We start from the raw sequence: 26,745 nt of genomic DNA, 5'->3' as shown, positions 1-26,745 counted from the left end.
ATCTGTGCTCACCATGTGTAACATATTCTGCTAGGAGCTGGAAAGCTTCCCAAGCTGAACAAAAATTTCCTTTAGAGTTACCCAGGGTAGTGGAGAGAGCATGGGCTTTGACTGTGACAGGTCTGGGATTGAACCAGTGTTCCTGGACTTATGAATCATGTCGCCTTGGGTACGGCTCACTGGATTTTTATCTGGGCCTCAGTACTTACTGTCTTCTTGCCTAGAATGTTCTTCCCAAATAGAGCAGGCTCATTCGCCCCCTTCCTTCATGTGCTTACCTAAATGTTACCTTGCCATTGAGGCCTTCCCTGACCTCCCCACTTAGTATTACAGAGAACACATAACACACCACACATACACTCTCTCTCTCTCTCTCTCTCTCTCTCTCTCTCTCTCTCACACACACACACACACACACACACTCCCATCCACTTCCCTGCTTTGGCCTTTGCCAGAACCCTGATCATTATATCAAATATAGGTACTTGAATTATTCATCAAGTTTACCTCTGACTTCCACTAGGCTATAAACTCCAAGGTGCAGGTTTGAGATTTTTATCCTGTTCACTACCCAAAGTATCTAAAGAGGGACCTAAAACATAAAGGTAACACCAAAAATTTGTTGACTAAAGGAAGCTCATGGAGGCCACTGCAAGGTTCCAGGGTTTTCATTAGAGACCAGGTAAACAATAAAACGCCTTTGGACATAAATGGCATCAGTAAATAGATATTATTACCTTAAGAGAAGAGACTATCTGAAACTGTACATAAAATATTTTTTTAAATTGAGAACAACAATGTCAGAGATGACACAAGACAGCTGATTCAGTAAGAAAAGAGTGAAGGGGGAGCAGTTGGGGGATAGGAGGGACTGAGCAAAAAAGAGAAAGAACTCATGAACATGGACAGCAGTGTGGTGATTGTGGTGGGGGGTGAAGGTGGAAGAGGTATAGGGGGAATAAATGATAATGGGAAAAATACAATAAAAATGACCTATAAAAAAAAAAATGAAAGAAAGAAGAAGTAACTGCTATTCGTCCATGGGCGTAAAATCATTCTGGGTTACTGTAGTGACTAGAATAAGACATTTCTACATTTTTTCCAGGAAATAAAGTTTAAGAGGAAATGAGTTTGACAACAGATTCTGGATTACAAGTGGGTGTTATTTATGTGTCTTCACCCACTGGCTACTAACCCCAAGTAGGGTCCAGCCACTAAGAAAGATAACTAAGTCAGTTTTATTTTATTTTATTAATTTTAAACAGAAAAGTAATAGAATGTGAAACTATCAGGACAATAATGATACCTTCAAATATTTTTCTTCATTGATTTGCTGACTGTGTGGGAGTTTGTGAGTGGATATATTAATAAAGAACATTTTCCACCAAACATTTAGAGAGAAAGATTCTACAAATGAGCTATTATTTATATTTATATAATCTTTGTTTTCCATTATGGTTTCTTTCCCAAATTAATACAGGTAAAAATAAATATATATGGTCAAAGCAAAAGTACCAAACACAGTTTTGAATGTAGTATTAAAAAACTATCAAACAAGTGCCCAAGACTAAAAAACCCTGAATAAAAAAGAGGAAGAGGCATCAACATCAAGGAAGCGTTCCTCATTTTACTGCAGGATTTCTTAAGAATTCCTTTAAAATTAGTGAACCTCCCTTGTCAACCTAAATGTATTCAATTCCCTAAAAATATCTTAGATTATGTTTCAGAAATGCACTCACTGCATGAAAAAGGGAACTGTGATGATGAAAATACTAGGACAAGTATGTTCTCAAATTCTGAGTGAAAAATGAAAAATGGTGAATGCTTTGAATTAAATAATTTAAAAGCCTGGAAAATATTTGTAACATGAGATGCAAACCATTTTCCTTAGAAACTATTTCCACCAGCGTCAATTCAAAGTAAACAGTACAACATTTTAAAACAAACAGCCATTTTTCAAGACTAAATGTCCAGCTATGTTATGCTAACACAGTTGACAAAATTAAAACTTCCAAATACAGCTACTAAAAAACGTCCAAATAAATAAACTTCTCCAAGGCCTTCAAATATTAATTTTTAAATTTCTAATCATAATATGGCCTCGTGTAAGTGTGCAGCTGACCAATCATGCTATTAATCTAACTGGCACATTTACCATGGTATGCTTCTGGCTCCTTTCACAACAAATATTCGAAACACACTACTACTTTTTAAAATCTCAAAATATATAACTGAACTAGACAATCATTATCCCTGCTCTGATCATCATAACTTGAGCTTTCTGCCAATTTAAACTGGTATTTATTCCATTTGCTTACCATCATAATATATATTTAAAAAATTATTCATTAGTTTAAGTCATGCCAAATATATTGCTCTTTCCAGGAAACTATTCTAACGTAGCAATGCAGACTGAGGTACGGGCCAAGAAGGGCTACGTGCAATAAATCAGTGACGCCAATTGGAGGTGCTCCTCTGCAAAACTAATCTAACACGAGATTCTCAGGAAAGAAAAAAGTTTACAACAGTATGTGATACATTTACTTTAATGAGTGACAGAGGTACATGTTACATATTTTTTTCTTGAGACTGATTTCCTTTTTGTATTACTGGCATATTCTACTAATTGCAACTCTTTTCACTATATTCCACTAATTCAGAATGAAATGAAATAACACTGAATTAAAGGACCAAAGTACATCAGAATCTCTCAGGACATCATCATATGGTTCCGTAGCAGATATCACATAACAAAAAATATAACAAATAACCCCCTCATAATGAGGGAGATACTTAGAAATAAAATCTTATTTAGAAGGTTAAAATTATATGACATGGTAAAATATTAGGCAAGTAATTAATCAAGTCAACAAAGAAAAATCAGTCTCATTTTACTAAGTAATATCTCAAAGACATCACGGCCTTCGCCAGCTCAGAAAGCACATTATAAGCAACTATTCTCCATCTCATTCCTGACTTAATCCAACTGTGTACAACAAACATTCAAATTAAAAGGGAGTCTGAGCTTGTACCTAAATTTTAAATATTTTAAATTTCTGCCCTAAATGTCTTCCCACCTCATCTATTAGAAGTCCCTACTAAAAACAAAGCAACAAAAATAGGTCTTGGCATTTCTGCAGAATGACATGCTAGATACCTTAAGCTGTTCTCCCAATAAAAATAACTACAGAAGAAGATATAACATTTTTTTAATGCACTTGTGAGGTGACAATAAAGTAATAGATAATAAAAAGTGGGAGAGGCGGGAAGTAGGAAGCACCTAAACCAGAACCCCAATCACCTTGAACTTCCAATTTCTTTTTCTCTAATCCTAATGAGCAATATATCTCATTTTTCCCTGAAATGCATTTAAAGTTTCTTTTTCTGTGCTAAATGCTAGCAATTAATTATTATTTTTAAATTCAATTTTCACAAACTACTTAAAACAAGTTATCTCAGTTTCTGCCACTGAGAAACATCTTAATTCCTTAATTTCTACAGAATACATAATTTGGATAAAGCTCACCTTTTCTCATGAAGGAAGGTGGTGAATATCAAAATATGGGTAGTACAAGAAGTAAACAGTCCACAAGATATAGGCTATACATTGGAAATCAAATTTAAAATAGTCTTTCCTACCCCAAGACACTCTGTCACCCTATTTTATTGTCGTCATATCACTTATCCAAGTCTGAAATGTTCTTGTTTATCTACCTCTTTGTCACTGGTCTCCCCAAACCACCCTGCCCCAGTCCCATTGGTGCATAAGAGAAGAGATCTTGATGCATTGTTCACCACTCTATTCTAGCATCTAGAGCAGCACACAGCACAGAGCAGAGATGCTCAATAGCTACCAGATGGACGGATAGATGGATGGATGGATGGATGGATGGATGGATAAATGCAGGGTTCAGCACTGCACAATTCCAGGGGTTCCATTCACTCCAACTTGTGGGTTGTAATGTACGGTGTGCAAAAAGTGTAGCCTGTACTGTGTCAGGAAGTAGGTTAGGAGCTGAGGCAGCAGAACACAGACAGCTCAGACCCTATTTGATGCCACTATGTCCTTTTAATTTTCAAATTGGTATAATTTACCACTCTCCTGATAGATATAGCTAGAATTTTGTCTCCAGTTTTTACCTCAAGACTAATCTCATTCTTTGAATAACTAAATACGCATTTATGTGAAGGCCTTCATTCATACATACTCCTTCACCAACATTCCTGTAAATAAAAAGTTAGTATTTTTAGCTATTGACTAAGGATTCTGAGCCCAAATTGCAAATTAGCCATTGTAAATTCATCAATCTGTTCTTTAGTCTTCCCTGGTTACAAAATACAAAAGTCTTTAGGGCTGTTCTTTAGTCAACAAACAGCTGATTCAGGAGTGGTCAGTTCTTATGATTCATCAGTATCAACTTTCAATTTAAGAGAGTCCACCCAAAATGTTTTTTAAAAGTTTAGAAACAGGTAATGAAGATGTCAGACTGTCAGGCTCAATTTCATGCACCACAGCACCCTGAAAGCCAGAACATCCTCCTATCACCTACATCACCTAGACCACAGAAACCAGCCTCCCAGGGCCTTTGAGAGGTTCTACGTACCACTATTTGCTGAGCCCATCACTAAAAGGTGACCTCCTACCACAAATTCTGGTAAGGCTATCATGCCATCTCTCCTAACCTTAGCATGCCTGGCACACCTCTAATGGAAACCACCATGTCAGGAACAAGTCTGTCTGTAGGGATTCCAACGAGAGGGCCTATGGTAAGTACCACAACCCAGGAAGAACTGTGTTCCTGCAGAATTACACACATAATGGAGCCAGAGGTAACACTGTGTGAACATCTAGTTTCCCTTTGTTTTTCATCTCCCCGTAAGTTCTATAGACCACAGCGTCAAAGGCAGTCAGAAGACCCATCCTTCACTCCTCACCCCTAACGCACCCCAGGGCATGTTGGAATCCCAAGGGCAGTAAGATACCCATGTCTGAAAAGCTATGGCCTATTGAAGATGACAATAATGATAACTTAATTTAATAATGATAGTTTATAACATAAGAATCATAAGAAACAATAGATAATAGCCCCAGCTCCATATCAGCCTAAGCAGACTGCTTCTATTAAATGTTCACCTGTCTCAGTTGTAATCATCTCAGTTTTAGTACCCTAATCCCTAGGAGCACAGAGCTCTTCAATGCAGGAGAGGACATATCAGGATTGCTTTGTGACGGTCTCTCCAAGAAATCATAAACAGTGTCACTCATGATGTGCAGCTGCCTGATCCAGGTTTAGCCTATGTGACGTATTTAGCAAAAAAAAAAGGGGGGGGGGGGGCGGGGGGCGGCGCTTAATTAACTTGGACATTGAGCATTAATCACATTTAAGCAAGTAGCGGGGCCAAAATGCCTGCAACTCAGGATTTGCGAAGTTTTATCTAAGTATGGAAAAACTGAAGTTAGTTGTCATAGATGTGTCATTTCAATGAAAGAAAAAGGAGGTTTCAGATTTTCCAGGTCAAAAGAGAACTTCTAGTGCTCCCTTCCTGCACAGCATTTGTACTGGGATTTATGTCAGGTTCATTGTATGATGTGACAGAGGAAGTAGTCTGGGTTTTCTTATCATATTCTTAACCATCATTAGTTGTTTTATAAGGTGTATGAAAACTAGTGGCAATTATAGAGTTCCTGTTTATGTTAAAATTTCTGTCCTATCGCTGTGGCCTAATCTGGAGAGGCACTAACTGAACCAAATGAGGATTAGGTCTACCTAATCATAGGGTAGAATAACCTATGCTATTAACCATATGGAATACTTTGTAGCCACTTTTTAGCATTTTGCAAAAGAATTTAAAAACAGAAAAAATGCTTAAATTATACTGAGAAAAAATGAATCCAATACTCTATAATTCTAATTTTGTACCTTTTAAGAGGTAAACATTCATAGGAAAAAAATCTGGAAGCATCCACACCAAAATATTATTAGTGGCTACTTCTGAGTGGGGTTTTATATTTTCTTGTTTTCAATGCTTACCAAATTTTCCATTTAGAATCAGAAAAAAAAATATTTAAAAGCAAAAGGAAATTTTACTTACAGTAAAATTGATACCGTATATCTGGAATTTTTAGATTTGTATATTTTGTAAATTTTGAGATTCATATATTGAATACAAACGCCTGAGCAGTCCTTAACTCTGTGATTGTTTGGCCAAATTCCAGTCCTGATTGCTTTAGAAGGAACAGCTATTCCTGCAACTGCTAAGATGAGTTGAGCCTAATTGCTCCTGGCAACATAGTAAGGGCATTGTGGGAAATGACATATGGCAGGAGTAGACACACCTCCCAGTTCTCAAGAATGGCTCAGTGCCATCATAAACCAGAACTGTCATTATTTAAATGCAGCTTCCTCAGTGACTACACCAGGCCTTCAGCAGAAGCCTTCACTTCTGTGAGGATGAGGCTTCTTCACTTAAGACTGTCTTTGTATTGATGCAAAGCATAAAAAAATTCTTGGGCACATTTGCAATCAAATTGTCACTGCTACATGTAATCAGCAAGGAGAGTGCTTGTTAAAAGCATAGTTTGTGAAATCAGACAACTCTAGTTCAAGTTCTGACTCCACCATTCTCCAAGTGCATGAGCTTGGGCAAGTTTTATAATGTCACAGCCTCAATTCATTCATCTTTCAAAGAAGGTTGACTGCACCTATCTCCCAAGATTTTAGTGCAAATTTAAAATATTTATCAGTATATTTCCCTGACTGGTGTGGCTCAGTGGGTTGGGCATCATCTTACAAACTAAAAGATCACCAGTTCAATTCCTGGTCAGGGCACATGCCTAGGTTGCCAGCCAGGTTCCCAGTTGGGGGCATGCAAGAGGCAACCAATCAATGTTTCTCACTCGTTGGTGTTTCTTTCCCTCTCTTTCTCTCTCTCTCCCCTCTCTCTAAAAATAAATAACCAAAATCTTTAGAAAAATAAAAATAAAATATTTATCAGTATCTATAGCATGTAGTAATTTAATAAAAATATTTTAGAAGCCCAAATACATAGGTTTTCAAATCATGTAGCACCCTACTGAAAAACTAAAGTGGATACTGTTTATTTTTAAACTCACTTAAACTTAAAACTCACATCCTTCAGGGTAAACTTATCAGCTATATACAACGAAAGTGATCCCTGAGCCATTACTAAGCCCTTGAATAGATGTTCCACATTTTAAAGGATCCAGGCCCGGAAACAACACTGTGAACTACATAAGATTTCAGGCAAAATCATTCCTCTCCTATATCATCTTCGCTAACTATATTGAAGGGATGTGAGTAATGGTGTAAATGATGTCACAGGCACTGTCGGACTGTATTAGGAATATAAAAGCCCACTCCTCCTATCTCCTATACTGGCCTCATAATCACCACAGCATGTATCAATAAAGGCATCAGAGCCTATGTCAGAAAAAGAGCATATTTTAATAAAGTCTCATAGCAATAATATACTGTCAGTAACATAAAACAGTAATTGTTGCAATATTTAATTTTGATATGCTAATTAAATGTTGTAAGTAGAATTATAAATCAAAGAAGATGCCATGAAATGGGAGAAAGTAGAAAATAATAGTGAAAAAAGTAGAGAAGATTAAAAATTCTGCAAGCATTAGGATATTTTTCAAATCCTGCTTCAAAAAGGGGAGACAGCGTGGCATACTGTCTCCACAGCACACAGTATGAGACAGACAGCCCTCGTGCTGAATCCAGATTTCTGTCACTTACTCTCTGGGAAATAGTAGGCCAGTCAGTCACTTAATCACTTGGAACCTCAGTATCCTCAACTAGAAAATTAAACTTGTTTAAGGTTTCTATGATGGTATGATGCTCAGAAATGTAAAATACTCGGCACAGGATATGTCTACATTGGTACATGAAAAAAAAATACTTAAAAGATCAAAGTGCTATATTACACGACATAATCTATGCCATAAATAAAAGAGTCAATGCATCAAAAGCCAGACACCCACTGAAGGTCTCGGGACATAAAATAATGAGTGACCCTGACCTTGACGTCAACGTTTTTGAGGAGATAAGAATTCAAGGCTATAAAGCAAGAAAATGAAGTAACCATGTAACACTGAAAAGTCAGGTGGGGGATCAAGAAGACGAACAGGTCAAAGCTAATGACTAACAGGGGACCAGTCAATGCTATACAGCCACCAACCAGTCAGACACAGCCTTGATACCCTTCAAGGTAAGAGTAAGGCCAATGAATAACAGCTGATTCAGAGGAGTCACATTCACAAGCTTTGATACTGACTGCCCTGGTCCCAGAAAAGAAGGCAGTGAGGTCTCTGGCTAGAACTCTCTTATCACTTTCATCTGCCCAGAGTCTAACATTGCCTTTATCATCTTTATTGTTTTTCAGGCAATAGAGAGGAAGGACCCTAGAGGGGCTGAGTCAGAGCTGCTTAAGGAATAAGAGTGACATCCCACTACAAAGTCACATTTACAGAAAAATGGCCACTAGTGTAGTTGAGACCACAGGATGAGGTCCTGCCCTAAGAACAGCCTCCGTTCCCAGACAGTGGCTCAACTTGACTTAGGACAGCAGAGTGGGTCACGCTTCATTCAATCCAAGCTCTAAGCTATTACGTACCTCCAACTGCCACTGTTACGCATTTATCGACAGGTTCCTTTAAAATTATTCTCATGTAAGCTTCCTGAGGCAGGTTCTTGTCTTCTATTTCATAAGTTTCGCAACCAGACACGTTTGTCAATCCCAAAGAACTCAATGGTGTACCTAAAATAGAAGAGCAATTTAATCTTAACCACTTCAGAAATGGGATCATAAAATTCTAAAGCTGAAAGTTTATAAATCCAGTAGACCTTACTATAAATAAAAGCATTAAAATATTAGATTGGAAACAAAAATTCCCAATTGACCTTCCCCACCACTCATCCCAATCTTTGAATCTTCCTTCCTTTCCTTTCTCTCTCTTCCTTCCCTTCTTCCTTCCTTCCCTTCCCTTCCTCCCTCTCTTCCTCTGTCCCTCCTTTCCTCCCTTTTTCTTCCTTCCTTCCTTCCCTCCTTCCTTCCTCCCTCCCTCCCTCGCTTCCTTCCTTCTTTGTTGTTGTTGTTGTAAAATACACATAACATAAAAGTTACCCATCTTTTCTTCATTGAAAACTAAAGTCCGTAACCTTCTATCACATAGAGATACTTCTTTTATAAATTTACTATCATTAATTGTCAACAAATAATTGACTTTCACAAGTTAAGTACAGCAACTTCAATATGAAAGCAAAGGTACCCTCCTTACAAGCTGACTGATAAAAAAGATGGTCATTTCTCTAAGACCCAAAAATTCCCCTTATAAATAATACCTTTCATAGTTACATATGTGAAAATGGGTGTTGCATAACCAGGAAGCTAAAGATAATGTTTTGCATCTGACAGAGAAATAGAGAGTGAGTTGTTCATTTAGTCCCTCATTTGTAGTCATTTGCACTTATTTGTGAAAGAATGTGGAATAATAGTAGCAAGCAAAGTAGCATTTTAATTTTATCATGTTTAATTTAATCACTAACATTCTACTTTTTCCCTAGAATAATATATTAAAAATGGGTTCCCAACCCTTTTCAGGATCATTTAAACCCCACATCATTGAGTACCTGATGAAAGTTAAGCCTATTTACTACCACTCAAATAACAAGGATCTTGAACTCTTTGAAGCCCATCCCTGAACCCCAGGATAAAAATCCTAGGCACTTCTGTGTACCAAACTCAGTAGCCAGTATTTTGAGCCAACTAACAGACCTAACTCTGCAAGTAAACAATTTTTGGAACAACAACAACAACAAACCCACTCTTGACAGTCCTGAGGACCTTATCATACCAGGCAATCCCTCATTTAATAGTTGTTCACCCTGTCAGAAATAGTGCTACACCTATAAATAAAATATACAGTAGAAAGCCACTGTGAAAGCTAATGAAAAATAACATAGGACTCTCTTGAATCTATATAAGCTTACAAGTATTCAATGAAAGGTTCAGAATGAAAAATATTTACATAAAAGAACATCATCTGACAATACCAACATATTTTACACACCTAAAGATAAATCAAGGGATTTCCCCAAAAATAGTATGTCTCAGGAAATAGGGTGCCCCCTTATATTTAAGACCTCACTGAGTCTCATATTAAAAACAAAAATCTCAGTTTATCTTGAATAATAAAATGATAAATAATTAATGCTAGCTTTGGGTATTTATATGTCACTTGAGGAAAAACTGGTTTGCAAAAGGAAACAAAGGAATAAATTGAACAATAATTTTTGGAAATAAGACCTGATAATAGAAAATAGGAGATATTAGTTTTAAAAAGCCTTTTAAATATCATTTGAAAAGCAATAGATAGCCAATGGAATAGGGTTATTTATCTGTTTCTTTCTAAATCTCCATTAAAATTATAGTAAAGAGAGAGAAAAACATAAATCCATAAAGACAAAAAGAGCAGAAAAATATATTTGAGCAGACAACAGACAAGAACAGCATTTCAGCAGCAGAAAGCAGAGGTGCCTGCTGAGCTGGGCAAAGCAGGCTAGAACCTCACTGCCTGAGAAGCCAACGAAAAGCTGGCTGGCTGTTCCATGACCAGGCTCAGAAATGGGGCTTCTGGTTCCCAGGAAGGAGAGAGTGAGGAGTGGAAAAGAGGGGACTGACTGAATGGCTACATAAAAAGCCATTAGACCCTTACCTTACACCATATATAGAAATTAATTAGACATCGTTTCGAGACCTAAACATAAGACCTGAAACTATAACAAAAAAGAAAAGAAAAGAACATAGAGGCAAAGCTTCATGACTAGATTTGGCAATGATTTCTTGGATATGACACCAAAAGTGCAGGCAACAAAGGCAAACATAGACAAACAGGACTACATCAAACTGAACAACTTCAGCACAGCAACCTGAAAAATGGGAGAAAATATTTGCAAACTATATAGATAATAAGGGGTTAATATCCAGAATATATAAAGAATTCCTGCAACTCAATACCAAAAACAAATAACCCAACTGAAAAGTGGGCAAAGAACTTGAATAGATATTTCTCTGAAGAAGATATACAGATGGTCCAGAAATATATGAAAAGGTGCTAAAAATAACTAACCATTAGGGAAGTGAAAATCAAAACAAAATGATTTATCATCAACTCAAATCTGTAAAAACTGCCATTATCAAAAATAAAATAAAACAACAAGTATTGGCAAGAAGTGGAAAAAAGGAAACCCCTGTCCACAACTGGTAGAAATGTAAAATTGGTGAAGCCACTATGGAAAACAATATGAAGGTTCCTCAAAAAATTAAAAACAGAACTACCCTATGACTTAGTGATTCCACTTCGGGATAAAGAAAATGTGGTATATACAGTGGAATATTATTTATCCGTCCAAAGAAGGAAATCCTGTCACATGCTACCACATGGAGAACACAGAAGTCATTAGGCTAAATAAAGCAAGCTAATCACAAAAGGACAAATACTGTAAGATTCCGCATATATAAAGTATCTGAAGTAGTCAAACTCTTCGAAATAGGAAGTAGAATGGCGGTTGCCAGAGTCTGGGGACAGGAGAAAAAGAGGAGTTGTTCAACAGGTACAGAGATTCAGCTTTGCAAGATGAAAGAGCTGTAGAGATCTGTTGCGTAATGATATGCATATAGGTAACACTAGTGTACTATACACTTAAAATGGTTATGATGGCAAATGTTATACGGTTTGTGTTTTTTACTACAATAAAAAGATAGGGAGATTATCATGGATTATCTAGGTGGGTCCAATGTAATCACAGGGTTCTTAAAAGTGAAAGGGAGGTTGAAAATGAGGCCAGAGGAATGCATATAAGGTGTAGCTGACCCACTATTGTTCCTTTAAAAGGAGGGAAGGGGACTGAGAGCCAAAGAACGCAGCCAGACTCTAGAAGCTGGGAGAGCAAGAGAAGCATTTCTCCTCTAGCACTATAGCCCTGCTAGCAGCTCAGGTTTAGCCCAGTGAGACCCATGTCAGACTTCTGACCCACAGAATGGCAAGATAATAAATTCATCTTGTTTTAAGCGCATATATATATGGAAGAGGGGCAGTTAGAACCCAGGATCTTCTCTCCACCTGCTAGAGAAAGAGAAGCATTAAGATCTCAGTATTTACAGGCTTGGACAGTGAGACCTCTGGCTCCTTTTTCCCCACATTGTTCCCTCAAATCCTCACAAGCAGGCTTTTAGTCTTTTGGAGAAACTGAAAGATTTAAAAAAAAAAAGCCTGTGGGTTTTGAGGTTTATATATAGGAGTCACCAACTCAAATGGCCAGCCAGGTCCCTGCCCAAAGACCCTATAATAAAGCCCACAAGACAACACATTTCTAGTCCACTTTTTACTGTCTCACTCTTAAAAATAAACAGAAAACTAAAGCCTCTCCATTCATTTGAGAAAAGCCTCTACCAGTAAAATCAGGGACCAAAACAAGCTGATAGAAAGAAGGAACACAGGAAAAAGAAAAGTGTAAAAAGCACAAGAAAACAGCAAAATGATTCAATTCATATTCTCAAAGGAAAAGAGAAAATATTGCCTCTCTGTGAAACAAAAAGAGGGTCTGATTTAAAGAAAACACTCAGAGACCAATTTAAAAATTAAATTTAAAATCACAGATATGCTAGCAGAAATTAAAAGTTCAATAAATACTAAGAAAACCTCTCAGAAAGTAGAAGAAAAACACAAAGAGATAGAAAATAGCTTAGAAAAGGATATAAGAAAATTAGAGAATTAAACCAGTAAGTCCAAATGTCCAACTGACAGACTTGCAAAAAAACAGAGAATAAGATGGAAAGGAAATTATCAAAGAAGTAGTACAAGAAAATTTGACAAAATCTGAAGGACATACGTTTCTGAATTGAAAGGACTATGAATGTCTAATAACCATTAAGACCTATGTCCCAAAATGAAATTTCAGATAAATATAAGAGTCCAACATATTCCAGAGAAATAAAACAGCTCATACACAACCAACTGAGAGGCAGAATGGCCTGAGACATTTCAACGTAAGTATCACAAAGTTGGACCACGAACAAAAATATAGTCATAATAAAGTAAACGCTGAACATTGATTTAATCACTGAGCATAGCATGACTGCACCCAGAGAATGGAGAAATGGTAAGAGCAGGTGTGTACTGAGAGTAAAGGGTTGTATGAGAGGCAAATCCTCAGCAGGAAATCAATGTATCAGTCTAAAACTTAAACAGAAATCAATAAAGGGCACTTAAAGTCTATACTGTGTTGTTTAGGAATAGGAAGGCGAACACCAGAAAATATAACTAAGAGTTGAAAAGGGCTACCATTGGGTAAAGGATTAATGGAAATATAAAATCAACAGGGAATGGCTATTTTACAGGGTGGGGCAAAAGTAGGTTTATAAGTTGTTCATATGGAACATAATATAATAATTAATAAATAATAATACAAGAACAGACTGTTTTGTGTACTCACAACTATAAACCTACTTTTGCCCCACCCTGTAGTATTATTTGAATTTGAAACCATGTGCATGCAATTACTTCAAAATAAATAAAACAAATTAATAAATAGATGAAGGAAGAAAGGGAGAGAGGGAGGAAGGAAGATTTAACAAAGCAAATTTACAAATTGTTATACAGTGGAGATCGCCAGTGTTCACATACACAGAAATAATGAAAATAGCAACCTTCCTAACATTATGCAAATGGTCACTTGTGACTTGGAATAAAATTTACATTTACAGAACCATACATGAATTTTAAAAGTGCTGTATCACAAACTAAAATGATAACATGATAGGGAAAGTGGTATTGGAGGCTTCGAAAATGTGCCTCTAATAATGAAGACACTGATATCAAATATGTGTATTGAGTTGGAAGAAAATTATTCTGAGATAGAAAAAAGCATTATTGTTTTATATAAATATGTGATTAAATATACATATATAACTAAATTAATTAAATGGTATAAATGTTTATTATTATATCTATATCCCCAAACCATTCCTTACCTGTTCAAATTAGCCACAAAAATTGTTTGTGTAGTTCTTTTCAGTGGGAAAACATGGGGAAATATAAACCAAGCATTAAAACGTACATAAAGAAATAAAAAATCCACTTACCTGATTCATGTTATTTTTCTTCATCAGCCTTCTTTACAATCTAGGAGAAAATAAGTAAATTAAAGTTTAATCTTCAGATAATAAGCTGCTTTTAAGGAAAATACCTAAAACCCAAGAAAATTATTATTCACTTTTTGTTCTCTATCCAGAGTAAAAATTTTTCTTTCCCACTTCCCAGATAATTTCTGTCATGGTGCTCAGAGTAAGCTATTCTAGGCAAACCCAAGCAGAAGCAAGCATACACATCCAATGGCAATAAATAATTGCACACTAAGTACATCTAAATGATATTTAACCTGAGTTTTAAAATCATACACTTATGAATTATCTTTTGTCCTTCAGGTATATAACTCCTAATGAACAATACAGAGAAATGTAAAGAAGCAAGAAAGCACATTTTTCAAACTACTAAGAATTACAACTGTGGGTGAAGGGGTAGCAACATGTATAAATTTTCACTTTTACCAGAACATAATCAATAACAAGTAGAACTAGAGTCCATGTACATATTTGTATGATCAAAGAGCTCATCAATTTTAACCCACATCACCTTAAAGGCTTAGAAATGCTTCCTCATTTAATTTCATGGAAGACGTTCTCAGCTAAAAATGAAATGTAACCCTTCAAAAACATATGTGAATATAGAGTCATGTGCCACTTAACGAGAGGGATATGTTCCAAGCAATGTGCCATTGTGCGAACATCATAAAACGAACGCACTTACACAAACCTAGATGGTATAGACTGCTACTGCAATTGTATGTGCTATGCTTTTATAGGTGTGGTAAGCACAGTAGGTTTGTTTACACTGGCATCACCCTGACAGTGGCTTTTCTTTTTGGAATGCTTGGCTTTGACTGTCTTTGCCCGGCCCAGGCGGCCACTTCAAAAAGGCACCCCCTTCCAGGAAGGCTATCGCGAATAAACACATTGCAGCCACAGGACTAGGAAGAGCCAGACCACTTCTCCACGACTGAGGCGCCTTTGTTTTAGAGATCTTGGTTGATTTAGATAACTGACCATTTGAACCACTTGTTTCTTTCTCTTCCTGAGCTTTAAATATCCAGTCTTATGTTCTAAATTGGCGGATAAAAGAGTGAGCCTGGTAAACCCTAAGCCCCTCCACCTCGGACCTTAATAGAAGCAGAACCTCAGGCCCACCCACACTCTCTCTCTCTCTCTCTAAGCTCCTCCTGGCTGTGTACCCCTTGGCATGCCATGTAGCTCCAGGGCCTCTAAGTAATAAACATTTTTTCTTCAAAGTTCCCTAATGATTATTGATGAAGGGTATCTTGCAATGTAATAACCACGAGGGTCAGTCCAGTTGAAAAGGGAAGGGAGTGTCTGCAGGCAACTCACTGGACCCAGGCTGAGGAGCCAGTTACTAATGACAGACTGAGATGGCACAAACAGTAATTTACCATGGCACTAGGCAACAGGAGTTTTTCATCTCCATTATAATCCTATGAGACCACCCTCCTATATAAGGTCCACCTCAAATTCATTATGCAGCACGTGACAATAATGATAAAATACATATGTGAATTATGATACCTCTAGTTTCCTTAGAAATTAATAAACATTTGTAATAATGTTTGTATTGCATACAGACAGAAGAGCATAGAAATCTTGATTGGCTTACTTAACTTTCCTAAAGTAAACACATATGTGTGACCACCACTCTTCCCCAAGGTCACCACTGCCCTGACTTCGAATACCACACATTAATTTAGCCTGCTAGAAAATGTATTATTTTTCAGGGATCTGTCCGAGAGTCTGAGTCCCAATAACTGAACCAAAATAAAATGCTTTATTTAGGAAGAGAGAAGCAAGTAATGTAGTGACTGGCTGCAAGGGAATATTATTTCAGAAAGATGTGGACATATCTGAGGAAGGTGTTTTGACTGGTTGGATGGTTGTTTGAGGTCAAGTTGCAAGTTCTCCAGAGACTCTAGGATGGAGAAGCTGTTTTATGATATAAACAGAAAGGGTGAATGGACTGCTGAGGGTGAGATAGAGGAAGGGGAGCAGAGGGAGTCTGGACCCCCTTTCTACAGGTACAAAAACAGTTAAAATATTAAGATAATAGACAAGCCAGTACGTGCTAGAAGCTAGACTAAGTTACTAATTAATGCGTCATCATCTCATCTGATCTTCCAGTCGCAATAAAGCCTATAGACAGATAAGGAAACCATGTTTCAAAGCAGCTAAGCATGGTGCCCAAGTTCAACATTTAGTCCGGGAAGCTTCTATACAGGACTAGAGACACCAAAAACAAAAAGGAAGTTCACAGAAAAGAGGCCGTTGTAATTAGATACAGAATATATTGTATGGTCCCCAGCAATGAATCATTTAAAGGAAAAGAACAAGTAATTCAGGGAATTACCAAAAAATCGAAGGTACCGTCACTTGCAAAGTAGGCTGCTATCTTTCTGTGGCTCAAAGAAGATGTTTCAGAAGAAATCCCTACACTTCACAAGGTGTGATTTTCTGACATATTAACTTGTTTTATCTCTCTGTATGCTTTCCCACTTTAGTGGAGAAAATCAAAAGAACATGATGTCTCTCAGAGAAAGTCACAGATGCAGACAGGCAAATTAAACAGAAAATCATTGAGTAACCTATAATCCACCTTCAAATGGCATGCCAACCTGCAGGAGTATTTAATTCTATTATAAGTACTTTCAAAAAGCAGTGGCCAAAATGGGAACACAGTTCCAAAAGGGAACTTTCTAATACTGCTGCTTGGGAGGAAGAGGAAATAAAATATCTAAGAAAGTTGACATAAGACTATATATGATATAGCATGTGGCTAAAAAGACCTTCCTGCATCATCATTGATAGGTCCAAAATACTATGTCAATGACAATAACTATGGTGGTCAGACAGCATGAAATGCTCTACATTTAATCCTACCAGAACCCGGCAAAGGAGGAGGGGTTAAAATCCCCAACTTCTCAGATGCAGACATTGAGCCCAGAGAGGTTATATAACTCATGCAAAGCTGCAAAATTGTCCAAGGTCAAAAACGTAGCCAAGTTCACACTGCGAGGAAGTAGAAAAGGGTTCCAAATCACGTCTGCTGGGAACCGTTCTGGTTTAGTGATGAAAACAACCAAATCTGCTTTTCAATTCCAAATCATATAATGATTCTTTCCCTATTTTCTGGTTTCCAATTGCTTTTGATATGCCCTGAGTAAAGGACATTGACACTCCTTCCTCCTGTGAGATGGAAGAGTGTCTTGTTAGTGGTGACTAAGCACAGGAAACCAAAACAGGTCTGGATGAATTCTTTCCAGATGAGATAAAGCCTGCGGCAGGCTTGATTTTACAGTGGACACAGGCTGTGAGGATACAACAGGAGACGTGCTTGCCGTGACTCGTACATAAACAACCTAACTACGCTCACCTTGCAAGTAAAGCATCTAGAGGGAAAAACACCCAAATTACACTTGTAAGTCCATGGCTCTAAACATTCCATTAAATCTGGGTGCAGTAAGGCAAGAATCTCTGTAGACCCAATGACATTCAGAAGAATAGCGGGGGAAGGTGGGACAGAATAAGGTACCTTTCCCTCATTTGCAATAATTCTGGTATAGCAATACTCAAGCGCCAATGTGTTTACTACCAGTGTCTGCCTCTCAAGTAAAACCATACTGTTGTAGGAGAAGTTCAAAGAGCAAAAAGGAAAGAGCATAAGAAGCAAGGATGAGGAAGAAAAAGACTGATGTTCACGTAATTCGCCAAGGCATGGCAAACTCCCCCTTTATAATTCTGTATTTGTACGGCCAGTCTTTTCAAAGCTTATTACTTCCCCCTCAACCAGGGAGAGCTGTAATGGCATCTTGGGGGCCAACCTGACTGACTGACTGAGTGAGTGGCAGTCCAGAAAACACCATGCAAACATGACACAGAGATGGCAGCAGGCATGCTTCGTTTTTGGCAGCCCTGTCCCCAACTCTAATTATAATGTGGTTGCTTCTTCTCAGGAGAAAGATGGTGTGTAATTAGACATGAATAATTTAGAGAGACCAATAACAGCACAATAGCAATTTAATTATATTTTTCTATTAAAATTGCACTTTATTAGAAGCGTAAAAGGCACTGAAAACTTTCTCATTCTCACTCATAGTTTTTTCTGCACAAGTCTTGGTTTAAAAGAACACAAAGTCCAAACAAAGTACAAAGTGTAGCGCTTTCTTCCACTAATGTCTAACTCTCAAATCAACACGGTTTAGCTGAACCTCCTCTTTCTTTCCTCTGCTTCAAGAACCTTTACAATCTCCCAGAATGGAGGGATTCAACTACAGCTGAAAGACCCCAGGCATCTCCTACCAAAAGCTAAGGCTGAAGACCTGAGTGTGACCTGGAGGCAAACAGCCAGTCCTCTCCCTTTCCACTAAGACAGTGGTTCTCAATCTTCCTACTGCCGCGACCCTTTAATACAGTTCCTCATGTTGTGGTGACCCCCAACCATAAAATTACTCTCGTTGCTACTTCGTAACTGTAATTTTGCTACTGTTAGGAATCGTAATGTAAATATCTCTTATGCAGGATGCATTTTCATTGTTACAAATTGAACATAAGTAAAGCATAGTGATTAATCACAAAATCAATATGTAATCATATATGTGTTTTCCAATGGTCTTAGGAGATCCCTGTGAAAGGATAGTTTGACCCCCAAAGGGGTCGCGACCCACAGGTTGAGAACCGCTGCACTAAGAGGAAAGGAACCCAGTGCCTTCCTTGGCCTGAAGGGAGAAAAGGTACTTTATCCCTTGATTCAGCAAATAGCAGTTGAGATCTATAAAGGGTCGCTTCCCTGAAGGAGCTCTGTTTGGCAAGGGGAAAACCTTGTAAATCAGTATTCACATTTCTATGTGGCACCCAGTACTATGGAGGTAAATTTCAACATCAACACACAAAAGCACTTCCCAGGTAGGGGCCAGGAACAACTCCTGGACACTTCACGCACATCATTTTAATCCTTGAAATGAGCCTGTACGATGTCGAATGCCTTCTTTTTACTGATAAGAAATAGCATGTATGGGACACAGAAAGCTTTTTCCAAACAAGAAGAGTATTTTTTATTCTAATTAAAATTTCAGATACTCCACCCTACCTTAAAATATAAATCTTAATCCCTACTTAACCTTTTGCAAGCAGTTCAAGAATAGTCTCAGGTTCCCAGAACTTTTACTAAAAAAATCCACAAGTTGATAAAATAATTTTCTAAGAGGTCTTGTTATCATGTGCCCATTGAGGCACTAATAAAATCTTCCTCCTATGTTATGCAATCACAGCTCCTTGAGGGCAAGAGCCATACTTTATCTGTGTCTGTTATATCCTTATTACCTAGGACAGAAATTGAAAAGCACCTAACAAACCCGATTCATGTTCATTACCAATTATATCAAATCAAATTTCTAGTTCAGCCCAGTCAAGCCATCTGGTTCTCTCACCTTTACTTTCCACACTTACTCATTATTTTCAAAACAGGATTACTACCCACTCTCAAAAGACTTACTCATTGCTAAACGTTTGCTCCTGCAATTCCCTATAATGTCCCTCCCCTGTTAATCCATGTCCATCACCTGGTTTAGAAAGAACAATGGAAACATATTTGCAATGATGGAGGAAGTGTCTACTTGCTCTCTTTTGACTTAATAAAAACTTTTTTTTCAAAATATCATATATGCATCCAGTAAATTCTGGATTGGTAATTGACTCCATATAACATATGGTTATAATTACCGTCCATTAAAACCATCTTTACACAGTCTTATACCACTATCAAAAATTTTTAACTAAAATAAGATAAAAAACTGTTAACCCTTTAAAACAATTCTCTAAATTAGATCTAATCTCTTGTTGTCCTAGTAGCCTCCCTTTGAAACAGTCATATTATCTCATGACTACAGAGAGCCTCATAAGCATAGAGTATGTCACATCCCAAACATACGGTTCGTGCTGGTCAGCAACTTAATAAACACTTTAAAAATTAATCTAAATGCCTTGCCTTTTGAACCTAGATTCTTTTTAGATACTGAGAAAAATAAATATTCAATAAAAATTAAAGAAACTCAGAACAATAAGAACTTCCTAATTTCCTTTTTAAATACTTTAAAGTAATTTATGGCTTCAAAAGAAAATTCAGCACGAATTGTAAAACCAAGCTACCAAAATAAACTTTGTAAGTTACAAAAGCTGCCTTTTGTGTTCCTAAATGAGGCAAAATTTAGCTGGCTAATAAGAATATAAGATGGACTGTAAGGAAATCCCAAATTTATTCCAATATATAATAGAAACAAATTAAAATATTAAATACAGTTTCAGGGTAGATTCTGAGAAATGTTTTAACCAAGAATCAACTGATTTACTGAGATCAACCTTGTCATAGACATATATCAGGGTTGCTGTTCACCATCCCATTTCTGTGGGGATTCTGTCACCGCTCAGGCTCAGTTGCCACCTTCTATACCACCCAATGCAATACCGCCGCCCCCCCCCCCCACACACACACACAGCCATAGCTGATTGGACGTAGAAGAACACCTGTCTAATAGGCAGCTATTCATAGGCTGGCTAGGAGCCTATAATTTGTGTTGACTGGCAAAAAAATGGGGTTAGCCGATCAGATTTTCTGCCTCAAAAACTGGAATCAAGAACCCCAAAGGAAATTGCCAGTTAGATCTTTTTCTGTCACAGAAAGTGAGAACTGAGCCCAAGCAAGTTCCTAAGGAGTGGTTCTCACACCTACCCCTGATCACCACTCTAATCCTCCTGCCTTTCTTGAGGGACACTGACTTGGTTTTTGCAACCGAAAGAAAAAAAAGAGAGAATATCATAGCAACGTAAGTTAAATTTTTATGTGAAGACCTTTGATTAACATATGTAAAATAAAGTCACCTTCTTCTTTGAGACTAAATGGAGGAAACAGCTCATATGACTGAGTAAGAAATCTGAGGTCAAATTTCAAAAGAAATGTAGTTTTATTATTTTCACCTTCTTCTCTATTCTGAATTTTAGGTTTCTCACCTATAACACAAGGTCAGGTTATGAAGGCCTCTTAGTTGTCTTCCATGATATATCAACATTTCCCCTGCAGACCAAGAAGTGCTCTATTTTTTAACAGTTTTGGGGCAGTAGTAGAAAACATCCTCTATAACCTGGCTGTCACATGATAAATATGTACCGTATCAAATTCATAATTGGAACTAATTTCTTATAAAAATTCTTAAAATCAGTTGCTTCCCAAGGTTTCCCTATTATAGCTAAATATACATAGAATATTATATATTTTCACACTATTTTCTACTGCTCTGTCTTTCATGTAAAATATACACTGATACTAAAATGCTCTGCCTCTCCCTCAGTTTAAAGAAACTCAAAAGCAGAGCACCTAACGAACCGGTCAGGAATCATTCATCCATTCACTCTCTGCCCTGATGTCTTACATGGACATCATTAAAGGAGTAATAACCATGGGCTAAAAAGCATCACCTCCTATAGGAGGCCCCCAAATCCTCAAATGGCTCAGTTATCAAACAAAATAGTGGAGACTTAACTATCCAGATAAAATAAAAGTGACTTTCAGGGCTGAATTTTTTTTCTCTCTTTTAGTTACTGAAAAATCTTTGTAAAATGTTCTACTTTTTTTTTTTCTTTTCCCCTGTTTGCAAAAGTAACAGATGTTCTTTGAATGGTATTAGTAAATATGAATACACACAAACAAGAAAAAATTACCAAAAGCTTAGCCTTCAGTCAGCTCACTTACCATTTAGAGATATTTCTCCCTAGTTCTTTTTTTATGATATCACAAGGATAGGAAACTTTATCTGATCCACTGATGTGTGTGTGTATACATATATGGTGTTAAATACATTTTTTTACTTTCTGTAAATTTTTTGTATACTTTTGGCATACTTCATATATTGTGTATACTTTTTACACATACCTTTTTGTGTACTTCTTGTTTTATAATTTTATAATTTTAGAACTGTACATACGATTTCATAAGTATTTCTCATGTCTCAATATATGGCCATGTTTCTAGGCTAATAAACTATTAAATATTCTTCTACATCTCTGCTCCTCTTCTTTTTTGAGAGATGGCCAATTAACTACTTTGTCAAGAATTAGGGTTTTTAGGCCCTGGCTGCTGTGACTCAGTGGATTGAGCGTCGGCCTGTGAACCAAATGTCGCTGGTTCGATTCCCAGTCAGGGCACATGACTAGGTTGCACGTCAGGTCCCCAATTGGGGGTGCGAGTGAGAGGCAACCACACAGTGATGTTTCTCTCCCTCTCTCTAAAAATAAAGAAATAAATACTTAAAAAAAAAAAGATTTACAGTTTTTCCCTCCTACCTCTAATAACATTTATCTTATTTTAAGAGTTACCTTGGTTCACTATAAAGTTTTAGAAAACATAGTAGGGTTCATCAAAATTAAGAACATATATGCATGCTATTTTAAAAATTGATTTTATAACTTGCTTTCTCTCACATTGCATCCTAAACACTTTCTTATTTCCTTAAATGTACTTCTTGGATTATTTCCTCATTCCTTTAAACAAGAGTCCCCAGAACCCAATTTCACATGATCGTCATGAGTCAATGTCATCATTAGAAACACTGGTAACTGCAATGCTTTATAGCCTTGGATACAAGTGATATGTACACAAATTGGGTTAAAAAACCTCAGGAGATGTCCTATATCTGTTCTGTTATTAATTTCATTTTTTTTTAAGTTCTCCAATTTCAAGCTTTTTAATCAGTGGTCTCTCCCTCATAAAAGAGATATAAAATAGCTCTCAATAAATTTAGCATCTGCAAAATAAATTATTAACTCAAACAGACTTTTTCCAAATAACATTTCCATTCTCTACATAATAAGACTAAAAAGGAAGATTAAAAAGGGGGAAAAAGAAGAATTATTTTCCTGTTACTATGACTCAGGTGATTTCAAAACAACCTCTGTTTCTGAATCAGTAATGAAAATCTATGTCAACAGTTTAAATTAAATGTTCTTTCCCACAGTCAGTAAGAAATACGTATCCTTCAACACATCCAAATTCATATAAGGGTATTTGGAGAAGGTCTGTTCCAACATCTGCAAATTCTCTCCCATCATTCATCGGAAGACATTTCTGCACTGGTCATAGTTTCCTTGAGCTCTGTGGCTTAACTGATTAACCACAGTCCAAATTTGAGGTCCAAGCAATTCTGTGAAATTAAAGATGATTTTTTAAAAGATATAATCATCTAACGATCTTCCTTACATAATGAGTCAGTTTCATTAAATCCGTTCCTTAAAACATATTTCATATTCCATACCACAGAGTGAAACAAATGAGGCTAATGCTGTCAGGTAAGGAGGATGTTTACCACAGCTCACCCTCTAACCTCGTTTCTGTCAAGTGGACATTGCAGTTGTCTGGTTCCCTAAGTGGCTGTAGGTCTTTTAAAGTTATCTTTTATTGAAAATACAGAAAAGGTATAGAAACAAACAGCACCATAAACAACAGACAAAATCTATATCCAATTCATCCACAGACTTAAAACTATATCTGCCACTTGACAGCATTGAACAAATTTTTTGAGCACATGAATGTTCTCAATAACATTTTTCACTCACCAAAAATTCTTCACCTCCATGGCAACCATCAGAATTAGTATATGTGGATTATTCGACCTGTCTCATATTTTACTTAAATTTAGGGACAGTCTGCACAAACACCTGCTAGGGTAAGACTGACAAGTCTCCACATAAGCGTCCAGTTTTGTCAGCATTATAAAATGTTTGAAATACCTTTTCCAAAATAGCCACAATCTTGTCCTGCAGTTCCACAGTGTGCTGTTTCAATTCAATTACAGCAACCCTCCAAATGTCTCCCTTTGAAAGGTCAGAATCACTCATTAGAAAATAAACACAGCTCAGTCAACTACATTTGCCTAAAGCAAACTGGTAATGCAAAGAAATGGCCCCCACCTTGACAGAGGGTGAGTCGAGATCTGCCAATTTATTTTTTGAGTTTCAGAAAGTCTTTTCCCCATCTGTGTGCCTGTGTGTGTGTGTGTGTGTGTGTGTTATGTGTGTGTGTGTGTTGTGTAATCCATAAAACAGGGATCTGGGTGAAATGCTGTGTGTGTGTGTGAGTGTGTGTGTGTGTGTGTATGTGTCGTGTAATCCATAAAACAAGGATCTGGGTGAAATGCTCTCTGTCATCTGTGATTCTGTATTCAAATGATTTGCATTTATAATTATTATAATTATTCTAACTAGTCCAAATTATGAGCAAGAGCTAAGTGTGATTACTGCTGATTAAAAAATTGCCGTGGGAGGCAATGTAATATAATGGTAAGAGGTAAGTTTGAAATTAAGAAGTGTAAATATGACACCTACTAGAAGACATTAGAAATATGTGAGACATTTTGGATAACACAGTCATTGGGGTCTCAGTTGACATTTAGTGAGTGGGCTCCAGGAAAGCTAAATGTCTTAAAATATGTAGAACATGCCCACACATGAGGTCCTGCCTTAAATAACAACTGTGAGCAACACTGAAGAATCTGGATTTCAGATCATGTGGCTTCTCATTAGGCAGTGTGACCTTTAATGACCTATATGGTTAAATCATTTAATTCTGAGCCTCAAACTCCTCAAAGGAGCTTGGAGCAAATCCTGCCACTACACTTACAAACTATGGGTCCTTGTGTGTTCAACGATCCTCTTCAGTTTCTTTGACCATAAAACTCAGGCAAAAAAAGTTGCAGGGCTGTGATGAGTAGTAGCTGAATGCAAGTTAGCTAACATTATTATTTATGCAGAGGTAGTTATTAACGGTGTCCCCACGCCAGGACCACTCAGGACCGCATTATAGAAGCTAGCTATGCACTTTCAAATGCTCAGTAACTACACCCATCTCAAATCGGCCCTGACAAGAACTATTAGTAAAAAGGAGCAGGGTGTAGTCATTGGTGATAGTAAGTGATATTTTAGCAAACTGTCTTTCAAACAAATCTGTAAGCTAATATTTTGTTGTTTTTGTTTTTATTTAAAATAAGACATACTAATTGATTGACTAATGAGACACAGTATACGTAGGTTTCCAGGTGTGTCCCCAAATTTTAACTGTAGTAATTATAACATAATTAACAGTCTACAGAATTAAATGGCAAAGCCCAGGTTCCAAACACCAGGTTAAGTACTGAAACATCTAAACAAAAACAAAAACTCACTACAAGTTTCTTTAAACATCCTCACATCCTCCTAAAGACTTAATTTTAGAAAGGTGGTCAAAAACAAACCATATTTGCAGAAATATATCAATATTATTAAGATGTTTAAGTGCCCATCTACCAGGTAGGTTAACATGCATGAAGCTGACAAAAAAATGTCTCACAAACTGGTGACACACAAGTGCAGATAAAAAATAAAGCAGCAACACAGTCCTTTGGCTACATAAGTGCAGGTCTCTCGGAAGCTTCAGACTTGCCACTAACAAACCTTTGCACATTCCCCATATCCAAGTGTCACAAAGTTCCTCATCTGGGGCAGTGAATGGCCCCCATGTTCATCATGGTTAGCTGACAGTTCCTGAGGGCTCAGGATCAAGACTGTGTTGTATCTATCAAGAGAGGCTTACTTAATGATTACACTGTACCTGCTTGAAATAACATTTGATTGAAATACTTTACTTTTAGGAGATAATGTTTAAATAGATGTGATGTATTTAATCAGCACCTTTTCACAATTGCTGGCAGCATGGAAACTATGTTAACCAAGATAAATTCTTAAGAGGTGACTGGTTTTTCACTCAACAGATGTTCAAATTCTAGTTATACAAAGCACAAGAGTAAGCCTCCCGAGATTTTGCTTGTAAATATACTTTCAAGAAGTTAATAACAAGGGATGTACCATAAGGTTATACCTCTCAGTATTGTTTAAAAGCATGTTAAAGTCTAAATGAGGGCTGGTTACATTCTGGTTATTCCATACTTGGAATTGTGTAGCTATTTTTTTTTAATGGGTTAGATGTCTATGTACTGACATGTAATCATCTCCAAGAAGTATTATACAATGAAAAGAGCAGAGAATAGACCAATGTGCATATTGTATACAGGATATTTGTATTTGCATAGAACATAATGGAAGAATACACAAGAAAACTGAAACTAACTGGGGAAGGCCAGGGAGGGTTGGAATGCAAAGAAGGCTTTTCACTTTCTATATCCTCTGTTGCTTAGGGAATTTTTAAAAGCTTGTGCATATATTTTTAATTTAAAAAAGAAACAATTTAACCTTTTTTAAAAGAACAGATGCTCTCTACCTGTCAGCTTTCCTTTAGCACTGAGTCCATCGTATTAAATGATAAGCATGACCAATGCAGCTAGACTGTTTTAGACAAAGTGGAGAATCACAGTTCCTTGCTTCTCTACAAAACTGCTAACCACCTTTCCTAAATTTTAGTAGATGAGGTACACATGCCACAGCCACCTGCAGGAAATAGACCTCCAAAACATGTGAAAAGTCTGTTTTTGTATTATGGTATAAATAATCCTTCACTGACTG

General features: G+C 37.0%; 1 protein-coding gene across 6 annotated transcripts in view; it reads right to left on the bottom strand.

The window, feature by feature from the left end:
* SGMS1 (sphingomyelin synthase 1) overlaps positions 1–26,745 on the bottom strand; it is a 290,955-nt gene that overhangs the window by 115,979 nt on the left and 148,231 nt on the right. For 5 of the 6 annotated variants that reach the window (XM_090278031.1, XM_090278030.1, XM_090278035.1 and 2 more), the window contains 2 exons: positions 14,173–14,212; positions 8,644–8,787 (listed from right to left, as the gene is read on the bottom strand). The gene's annotated coding sequence lies outside the window, so the exon portion shown is untranslated. Of the gene's footprint in view, positions 1–8,643; positions 8,788–14,172; positions 14,213–16,558; positions 16,670–26,745 lie in introns of those variants that run through there. The other variant, XM_090278036.1, reaches the window with a different exon arrangement.

Source organism: Furipterus horrens, unplaced genomic scaffold, assembly GCF_987537825.1.
Source record: "Furipterus horrens unplaced genomic scaffold, mFurHor1.1.pri manual_scaffold_5, whole genome shotgun sequence".
NCBI lineage: Eukaryota > Metazoa > Chordata > Mammalia > Chiroptera > Furipteridae > Furipterus > Furipterus horrens.
Note: the sequence above shows the minus strand (reverse complement) of the source record. Positions and strands in the feature narration are given on the sequence as shown.